Below are 11,094 nucleotides of genomic sequence, written 5' to 3' on the forward strand. Positions count from 1 at the left end.
TGTCACTGTGACTGCAGGACATTTGTCTGGGGGACAGTGAGCAGTCAAAGGTCATGTCCATGTTGGTAGGGATGACCTGGGTAGGAAGGGCGAAGTGGTCTGGAAATCAGAATTTATGGAGCTAGGTCGATGGTTAACAAGCAGGACCACTAATGTAGCACCCCTTGGTTACTGCCAGTGACGTGTCCAGTGAAAACAGGACTCTGAGTTTTAGGTGGATGGGGGTGTGACTGGAACGATGGTGCAGCAGGAAGTGCTTCAGATTCCTGGGACATTGAGACTGGTTCTGGGGAAGGCAGCAACTGTACAAGCTGGATGGGCTGACGTGACAGAGCTGGGACTGAATTCCTTATGTGGTGTTTGAGAGGGGTTGAAAATAATTTTGTGTGTGCTTAGGATACAACAAATAATCGTAGAGGAGACTACCAGGATTCTCAAAATAAGGGGAGATGCAGTTGCAACAAATATACAACAAGTTTAACAGTGGAAGATGGATTAAGAAAGAAAGCCTTAATCTGAGGTACTCTGCATGGACATAAATACTCGGAGTGTGGGGAGTTCCAGATGCAGATTGGTGTGTGGAAATCTGATGTACTGGTCACTGAGAGCTGGTGCAAGGATGTCAGGACTGGGTGTTTAATATTGTTGGGTAGAAAGGATTCCATAATGATAGAAGGGAAAGGATGAAGGTAGAAGTATTGGTTTAGATTAGCATTAGTTAAGGAGTCCAAGAGAAAGAGGATCCGTCCAAGGACAGAATGAATTTGGCTGGAGCTACAGAACGAAAAGTGTTCAATTACACTGTGAGGTACAGTCTGTCTGCCAGCAACCAAAGAAATGATGGAGAGAATAAACATGCAGGGTCATTTGAGATCAATGACAATACTACAGATTAGTTATACTGAGAAACTTAATGTTTCCAGATATAAACAGGGATAATGACGATGAAGGGTCATAAGGGCCAAGTGTTCCTGGATTACATGGAGGAGAGCTGACTTCAGGAGTATGTATCCAGCCGAAGAGAGCATGTGCTGTTGGACCTAGTCCTTGGAAAAGAGATGGGGCAAGTGGATCCAGTGTCAGTAGAGGAACGTTTTGGGGTGTAATGATCATTTCATTGTAAAGTTCAGGATGATGGTAGAAAATGAAATGCAATAATTGAGAGTGAGAAACATTAGCTGACTGCGAGCAGCCTTCAGTGGGGCAGGAATGAAGCTGGGAAATTTTCAACAAGGCCAGTGAAATTGTAGCTTTAAGTAGAGTGAACCAGGTCAGATGTAGCTGTCATTATGGAGATGGGGCTGCAGTGTGACCATGACAGACCTGGATAATCAAACATTTTCCCCATTTCTACAGGAAGGATAAATAGGCCAACACAGTGAAGTAGCATTGTGTATAAAGGATGGGATCAGTATTATTGTGATGCCAATCAATTCACACACTGCTCCTCCCTGCCTTCACCCCTCATCCCTGCGTATTGATCCGATCAGATATTGGTAACCTTTGAAAACCTCAAAAAATAGCACAGTATAGAAGAGATGACTCTGGCCACTGCCTGCATTGGTCAAGATCTAATGTTGTTTTTTAAAGCCCTAGTTCTGTCTCCCCGGACAGTGAAGGATTTCAGGTGTAGATCCCGGCACCTTTTTAAAATGGTTGAGAATTTCCGCCTCTACTCCACTTCCATGTGTGACTCCCAGATCCCGACCATAAACTGCGTGAAATAACAGCTTTCCTCATCACTTCTCTAATATTTCAATTGATTACATTAAATATTCGCCACTGGTAACTGAGCTCTCCAACAGTAACAAGGTGTTCTCCCCCTTTCTATCCAGGCTCCTGACAATATGTGCACCCCAATCAATTCTCCTCTCAGCATCCTCCATTCCAATCTTTCCTCACAACTGCACTTCCACATTCACAGGGTGAAGACTCTCCTCTGTATCCTCTACAGTCCAATTCCATCCTCCCATGTGATGGGGTGATAAGAACTGTACACTGCCCCCAAGCTGTGACTGAACTCATTATTTATACAGTTCCAGCATAAGCTTCCTGCTCTGAAATTCTGCACTTTGGCTGACAGAGGAAATGATGCTATCTGCTCCATTAACGAGATTAATTGGTGATTCCAGCTACCTTCATTTATCTGCTCACACTGACCATATTTTCATTTATTGTGTATTCCTCTCTATTGTTGATTTCCCCAAAAGCCTTGCCTTGCACTTCTCTTCGTTGTTTGCTTCATTCACCTGGACCTCATAGTTTCTGTTTTTCAAGCAGCCTGCCATGGGATCTCTCGTCAAATCCAAGCAAGTCCCGTGCAGTTACAAGCTACTGCCTCAAACCGACGCAGTCAGATTAATTACACACGATCTTCCTTGACCAAATCCAGACCGACTGTCCTGGAGTCCCTGGGACTTCCTCAGTGACCGTTTATCCACTGTCTCCGAATTCCAGCCACGACCTATTCAGTCAGTCCCTTGCTACACATTAAACAAAGTTGCGGTATTAGCCATTCTCCTGTCCTCCGGCATCATCTCTGCATCCAGTGAGGATTGGATAATGTAGCTAACTAAAAGGCAGGGGATTTTCCCCGGCTCCTTTAAATATTCTGTAACATTGTGTTACTTCTTTCTGAGGATTTGAACCTCCTGCATAATTCTCCACTCCAAGTCTGTTGCTCCCAATATTTCATCCCTATTTTGACAGAGGCCTAAATCATCATATGATTTTGTCAAGTCCCATTTTAGTCCAGTTTGGTGGAGGGTTTCTCTCCACAAGGTGAATTGCATTTTCTCATGATACCATCCCCAATCTGCTTCATTAACTACCCTCCCTGCCCACGTGGTCTTCGTCTCATCTGACACTAACGCGATGATTTTCCCCTTTGTCATAACAATTGCCCTCTGCCTGGATTTCTCAGAATGCATCCTTGTTTCCAGTAACCATCTTTAAAATGTCATTTTAAACTTGGATTGTGAATCCGAAACTGGCCTGGACATGGCGGAGCGGATAAAACTGGGGCCCCACTTTGTGGCCAAGCCCCTGGTCCTGGTGAATGACATTGTGCATGAGAAGAACATTATCTTCCTCCAGGGCTGGCAGACACCAGACTCTTTCAGCTTGGTCTGAGGCTGACCCCTGGGTCAGTGAGGTGCCAGCCTTCTGGGTGAACACCCAGCAGTGCAGGAAGGAGGTCAGTGACCTTCTCCCCTCTACCTGGGTAAGGGCCACCATCTGCAATTCGTGACTTCACCCTCATTCTCTCTGTTACTGCACCCACCCCCCGCCAAGGCTCATGTTCTCCCACCTTCAGTGAATGCAGCACTTTCTCTCAGTATCTCTGTAATCTCTTCTCTGCCCAACTCTGCCTGGTGTCTGTGCTGCCCACTCACTCACTCAGAACACCTCGACACCTTTCCCCAAACTGTCCCAGCAGTAACAGCTGTACAAACTACTTCCAAATCCCTAATCCTTCTTGGTAATTCTCACATTCTGGAAGGAATCATCCCATCCTAGGGCACAAAGAACAAAGAGGGAAATGGGGCAGCCTAACATTCAACTCCTCACCCCCTCACAGGGGAAGGATCCTGACCCTAACAACCACGAGAGGCTGACTGACCGTGTCCAATCTCACGGACTGGGATCTGAGACTCCCCTTGTCTCACTATGCTGGGCACTGTGACTGACTGTGGACAATGATATCAAGCTTCCTTGATTTGTGTCTGTGCTGAACACCAAGACAACACAGCAGACGGGTGAGCCTGGTAGCTCTAGCTGAGGGGTAACTCTGCTAAAGGCAGGGTAAGGCAAGGCAATAATTCTGTGATCATTCAACTCAGTTCAAAGTGAGTGTGCACAAACATGGAGTGAGTGGCCCAGAGAGACAGCCCATGAGCTGGGTGGGTGTCCCTGAGCACAGTGTCCTTGCAGCAGCATTGAATGTGTACAAACACGGAGTGAGCAGCCCAGACGGTAATCATTCAGTGAGCATCTCGCCACTCTCGTGCTCAATTCTTGTCTTAAAGAGCAGTCCAGTACAGGAACAGGGCCTTCAGCCCAGCAATCCCGCACTGACACATGATGCCCTTCTAAAGTTAAAACAAAAGTTTTTGTTCCGACACCCTCAATGTCATTCTATTTCCTACTTACTCATACTTGTGCCTCTTAAACCTTGCTATATTGGCTTCTTCCCCTCTATCAGTGCATTCCAGGCACTTTCACATTCTGTCTGGAACAGAAAGAAAAAAATGGACCTCTCACATCTCCTGAACTTACTCCCTTTAACCTAAAACCTACGGTCCTGAGTAATTGATATTTATACTCTGGGGGGGGGGGGGGGGTGGGAAGCGTCTAACTGTCCTTCTATCTATGCCTCTGATAATTTTGTAAATATCTGTCAGGTAGCCCCATAGCCAATGATGCCCAGGTGCAAACAATTCATGTGTGTTCAATTTCTCCTTCTGGCTAATACCCTCCAAACCAGACAACATGCTGGTAAACCTTTTTCATACCCTCTCCAACACTTCAACATCATGTGGCAACCAGTACTGTACACAATATTCTAAATGTAACTCGGGCTAACTTTATCTAAAGCTGCAATGTGACCTGCTAATTTTCATACTGCATGCTCTGATGCATGTCTGTAAGTTTGCCATCAGTCTTCTTGATCCCCTATCCACCCATGTTACGACTTTCAGGGAACTGTGGAGCTGTACACAAAGGTCCCTTCGGATGTTGATGCAGATACACCTCTCTATTTCATATATCAGGAAGAATGGTCATTGCACAATGGGGAGCAAGGGCTACTTTCATATTTTGCAGACCCTCCTCGCAATGATATGTACTTTATGCTCCACTCCTGCATTAGACCTTCCAAAATGCACCACGCCAAAATTGTCCAAATAAAGTTACATCTGTGTTTTCTCTGTCCACGTCTGCAGCTGACCTGTATCCTGCTGTATTATTTGGCAATCATCCTCACAATCTGCAACTCCGCCAATCTATGTACAGATCTCCAGTCACAAAAACACTGTTCCACCACGACTCTGTCTTCCATGGCCAAGCAGTTCTCTATCCATCTTCCTAACTGACCGCTGATCCCATTTCACTTCACCTTCTATATGAGCCAGCCATAAGGAACCATATCAAAGACCTTGCTAAGGTCCAAACGGCCAACATCCAGCCCCATGCCCTCCTCAATCAATTTTGTCACTTCTTCAAAACACTCAATCAAGTTTGTGAACATGATCTTCCCCACACAAGTGTGTTGCTGTTGCTAGTAAGTCCATACTAGAGTAAAGTTGGAGCTGCATTCATTCAGACAAGCGATTATTCCATCATATTCCTGACATGAACCTTGCAGAGTAGATTAGATTCCTTACAGTGTGGAAACAGGCCCTTTGGCCTAACCAGTCCACATCAACCCTGCGAAGAGTAACCCACCCGCACCCAATTCCCTCTGACTAAAACACTTAAAAATCTAGTGTGGCCAATTCACCTGGCTGGTGAGAGGAAATCCATGCAGACACGGGATGAATGTGCAAACTCTACACAGACAGTTGCCCAAGCCTGGAACCGAACCCAGGACCGTGGCGTGGGGAGGTAGCAGTGGTAAACACTGAGCCACCATGCCGCTCTTGGTGGCTCCTCTAGAGTGGGACATATGATGGGCCGTGATGGTTACTGTAGAGTGGGAGGTATGTTAGGCCATGATGGTTACTGTTCAGTGGGAGGTATGTCGGGCCGTGATGGTTACTGTACTGTGGGAGGTATGTCAGGCCATGGTGGTTACTGTACAGTGGGAGGTATGTTAGGCCGTGATGGTTACTGTACAGTGGGAGCTATGTTAATCTGATGGTTACTGTACAGTGGGAGGTATGTCTGGCTGTGAGTTTGCAGACTGTATGAGCAGAGTATGATTCTGCTGCGGCCCTTCTTCACCTCATGGCTGCATCACTATTAATTATTCAATCTGTTTAAAGTCTGTCCCATTCAGTACTCAAGGGGCTACATATCATGGCAAGGAGGGTCTGCAAAATGTGAAGGTAGCCCTTGCTCCCCATTGTGCAGTGACCATTCTTCCTGATATATGAAATAGGGAGGTGTATCTGCAGCAGGCAGATCGGTGACTATGTGGTCAATTATATGTTTCCCTTTTATTGATTTCACCATAACCTGCCACAGAGCAGTCTAGCCACCACCGGATCCAGCATCAATGCTGAGCACTATCATTAGATTGGATGCCATACAGTATGAGGACTGGGTCTTCGGCCCAACCAGTTCATACCAACCCTCCGAAGAGCAACACACGCCTCTCTGACTAATGCACTGAACACTATGCCCAGTTTACCACGGCCAATTCACCAGAGCTGCACATCTTTGGACTGTGGGAGGAAACCCACGCAGACAAAGGGAGCATGTGCAAACTCCACACAGGCAGTTGCCTGACCCTGGACTCAAAGCTGGGACTCTGGTTCTATGAGGCAGCAGTGCTAACCACTGAGCCACCATGTCAGCCTATGTTGACTATATACCAAAGAGGCGCTGTCCCTCTTTGCCTGGCTGTGTCCTGTCAGTGGGACAGAACCTACCAGAGAGGATGGTGATGTTGCCCGGGATATAGTCCTGTTCACAGAATCCTGCTTTCCAGACAATATCTGACTGCTGCTTGATTAATCTGTGGGAAATGTACAACAGGTCAGTTTTACGTTTTCTGCAATGAAGAGTTAATATCACTTTATTTCTAACAAATTTAAAAATAAACCAAACATCGTTGTTTTTCAGTTGAGAACTATTGAAGTGAGCAATAATTGTATTACCAGAGCGCACACCTAACTATTACAGTTCAGTGACTGTAGTAAACAACTGATTGATGTTCAGATCAGTGAACACAATATCTTGCAGGGAGCAAAGCTGTTGGAAATGACTTTGAGGAAAAGCCTGAATTCAGACACAGTATTATTGGGCCTCACCATGACCTCCAAACCACTGGCCATCTCCAAAATCTGTCCAGAGAGCTTCCAAACTGGAGCTGGACAGTTACCCGCACAATCCCTCACAATAGACTGGTTAGAGACATACCTGAACAACAGGGAGATGTGTGTGGGGCAGACTGATCAATGGACTAGCACATGATGCTGGTCCAGACGCAGTTCAATATTTATAACAACGACCTGTAAACAGCCATGTCTTGCAAGTATATCTCTTCTTGTGTGGCTACTAAACTTTGTAATTCTGTACCTTGTACCTGATCCTGAATGAAGGTGTTATAAAGATGATGGGCTCCTGCAGCACATGGCATCTTACATTGAACCCCTCATAAACAATATCCAGTGTATGTTAGCCCCACAATGTCAGCATCCAAACAGAATTGTGCAACTCCATTGATGGCCAGTATGATCCAGCCCAAAGACCTTGTGTGTGACTTAAGCTGGAAATCTCTGTGTAAATGTTTGCAGCATTGTTCTAACCATTAACAGCCATTAAGTAAAGTCTCTTTACTGAAGCTCCGAAATCCTTTCATAATACCAACTTTTAGATTTTCCAATAAGCACAAAATCCACCCATTTATTCAGTACGCTGTTATAACAACAATATGATGAAAACTCACATTACGTAGCATTGAAATGATGAGTCTCATTGCCTCACCCAAGACCAAACTATTAATAAGTACAAGGACTTTGAAAATATACAATTACTTTCCCTTGTATTAATATTGTTAATTAATACTCGATTCTCCTGCTCCTCAGATGCTGCCTGAACGTCTGATTTTTTTTTTCAGAACCACATTTTTTGAAGTCCTCACTTTCTCCCTGCTAATATCCACTCATCATCATTTTCATGGCAACAATATCACTGCGTGTTTTAACATGTCCCAGTCAGATATGAGTACGTTTTCAGTTGCTTCTGTCTATCTCAAAACTCAGCAAGGTGGGATGAGAATGCCAGTGTCTGTGATGCTCGGTATATAGGCCATGCCTCTGAGACTGACAGATTGTTTCAAACAGCATATTCCTTCAGCTGTTCACAACAAGCAAGGTACTGCCTGGACCAACCAGCCTGAGCTCACAAAACCCCAAAAAACAATGTCCAGCATTGAACAGGTCTAGACAATATTTTTTATGTTAATTTAGTCATGAAATGTGATTGGGACAGCATTTATTGATGGATAGGGAACTTGAAACAGTGACACTGGCAATATACTTCCCAGTAAGGATGGTGGATGGCTTGGAAAGAATGCAAACATAGTGGGGGTCCAGTGTATCTGCTTCTCTTGTCCTTCTTGATGGTCGGGGGTTCAGAGGTACGTTGTAAGGAGACTTGGTAAATTTCTGGAGAGCACCGTGTAGATGTCAGGTATTGCTGCTACTGAGCGTCAGTGGATGAGGGGTGGAGCTGCACTCACACAGGCAAATGTAAGTATTTAATCATACACTCATTCAACGTGTGTCTTAGCAATAGGGAACAGGCTTTTGGAAATGTTGAGGTGAGTTATTCCTGCAGAATTTCTAACCCTTGACACATTCTTGTAGCCAATGAATTTATATGCTTCCAAACGTGGCGCTGGAAAAGCAAAACAGGTCAGGGAGCATCTGAGGTACAGGAGAGTCAATGCTTTAGCATAAGCCCTTCACAGGAATGGGTACTGAAATCATATGGTCAGTCCCTTTCAGGCTAACGATAATCCCCGCGATATGGCTTGGTGTGTGTTCAGTTATGGTGGTGGCATTGAACGTTAGAGGATGTGGTTCAATTTTCCATTGTTAGAGGTAATTGTTGTCTGGCACATGTGTAATGGAAATGGTATTGACACTGTTAAACACACACCTGCATATTTCCAGGTACTAGTACATTTGGACAATGACTGCTTCAGTATCTGAGTAAATCACGAATGGTGTTGAACACTGTCCAATCATTGGCAAACATCCCCATTTGTGATTTTACAGTCATTTATGAAGCAGCTGAAAATTATTGGGCCGAGGGCAGAGAGCACTCCTACAGCTCACTGATGCTGTCCCTTTCTCTGAGCTAGGAAGCTGGCTTCTAGTTCCACTTGCTCCAGAGGTATCTAACAACATATCTGAATGGAATAATGTTACAGTATCTAACCCAAGGAGCTGAGCGAGGACTTGGTTAGCTCAATCTGATTTGTAATGCAGATTAATGCGAACAGTATGGGTTCAATTCTTCGGTAACTGAAAAGGGCTGTGCTACTCAATCTCTCCCTCACTTGCGGCATGGTGACTGCCCAGTTAAACTACCATCAGTCGTCTCTGTCTAACGAAAGAGCAGCCTTTTCATCCTCTAAGAGTATGGTGCCTTACTTTTCCATTTCTGATCTCCAGGCTTACCCAGAAACCCCGCCCCTGGGGAACTGCGGCGGAGCTGTCCTGGAGCTGAAGTGGCTGCTCTCCTCCAACCCCAGCCATCTTCCTTTGTACCAGGTATAACTCCAGCCAGTGCAAATGATTCTTATTTTCTCCAGTTTTGCCGTTAATCCTGGATACGACACTTGGTCAAATGCAGTTATGATGATGTTAAGTGCAGTCACTGTCACCTCACCTCTAGAATTCAGCTGCATGGTCTCTTGTTGTACATCGTTAAACCAAGGCTCCAATGAGCCCAAGGAATGAGAACTCAAACTGAGATTCAGTGAGCAGGTTGGTGCTGAGGAAGTGCTGCTTGATCCCACTGTGGATGACATCTTCCATCCCTTTATTAATAATAGAGATGAGAGCAATGGGGCAGTCATTGATTGTCTGGTTTGTCCGTGTGTGTACAGGACACACACGGATAGTTTCCCACATTGACAGGTCGATGCCAGTGCTGTATCCCAGCAGGAACAGCATGAATGGAATGTTATCAGGGCCCACATCCTTTGCATTCCCCATCCCTCCAGTTGTTTGAAATTACCACACACAGTGAATCGAATTAGCTGAAGACTGCCATCTGGAGGAGACTAAAATAGATCATCCTATCGATACTTCTGTCTGAACATTGTTGTGGTCGTTTCAGCCTTAGCTTTTCGATTGTTGTGTCGGGCTCTTCCATCATTGAGGAAGGTGATATGTGGGGATCCTCCTCCTCTAGTGAGTTGTTTGATTGACACCACCATTCAACCTGACTGCATGTGACAGGATTGTGGAGATTAGGTCAGATTTGTTGGTTAGATCTGTCTGTCACGAGCTGTTTATGCTATTTGGTGAGTAAGTGGGCCTGTTTGGTAATGTCACCTCATTGTGAGGTGTACCTGGGGCTGCCCGCGGCAGGTCCTCCTGTATTCTCCATTGAACAAGGGTTTATCCCCTGGTCTGATGGTCAGGGTAAAATGGACCATATGCCAGGCAGTGACAGTGAAAATTGTGCTGGAGTACTGTTCTGCTGCTGTTGGTAATGACCTATGTCACCTAACACAGACCAGTGCTGAGTTCTAGATCTCTTTGAACTCTGTCCCGTTTAGCATCGTGATAGTATCTCTAACATGGGCGCTCACGCGTGTACACACGCATACTATTCACAATGGGTCTTTGTTTCCAGAAATACTGTGTACGGTAGTCATTATTCCCAATATGGTCATCGATCAATGTGTCCACAACTGCGGTGAAGATGAGGTCAAGTATGTTTCTCCCTGTCAGTCGTTCCCTCCCCACCCGGTGCAGACCCAGTCTCGCAGCTATGTTCTTTTGAACATGGCCATCTTGATCATGAATGCTGCTGCTGAGCACCTCTTGGTGATTTTGAAATAGCTCACCCAGTATACGTTCTCCAGTTCATTCACTCTGTCAGTGCATCCTCCAAGTGTTCAATGTAGAGGGACACTGATCCAGCTGAGGGAAGGGCGTCAGCAGGAGGTTTCCGTGTCTGTGTTTGATCTGACACGTGAGGCTTCGTTATGTCACATTGTTGCTTGAGGAGTCTGTAGGACGTCTCTCTCACATTTCGCCCTAGCACCCAGATGTTAGGAAGGAGGGATTTCCAGTGCCTGCAGGGCTTTTAATTTTTTGTCACTGTCAATCGAAGGGCCTCTTCTATGCTGTATGGCACTCACTCTATAACTCTTGTGATTGGACAGTCCAAGGTCTCACTCCTTCA

The sequence above is a fragment of the Hemiscyllium ocellatum genome, unplaced genomic scaffold (assembly GCF_020745735.1).
Source record: "Hemiscyllium ocellatum isolate sHemOce1 unplaced genomic scaffold, sHemOce1.pat.X.cur. scaffold_356_pat_ctg1, whole genome shotgun sequence".
Taxonomy (NCBI): Eukaryota; Metazoa; Chordata; class Chondrichthyes; order Orectolobiformes; family Hemiscylliidae; genus Hemiscyllium; species Hemiscyllium ocellatum.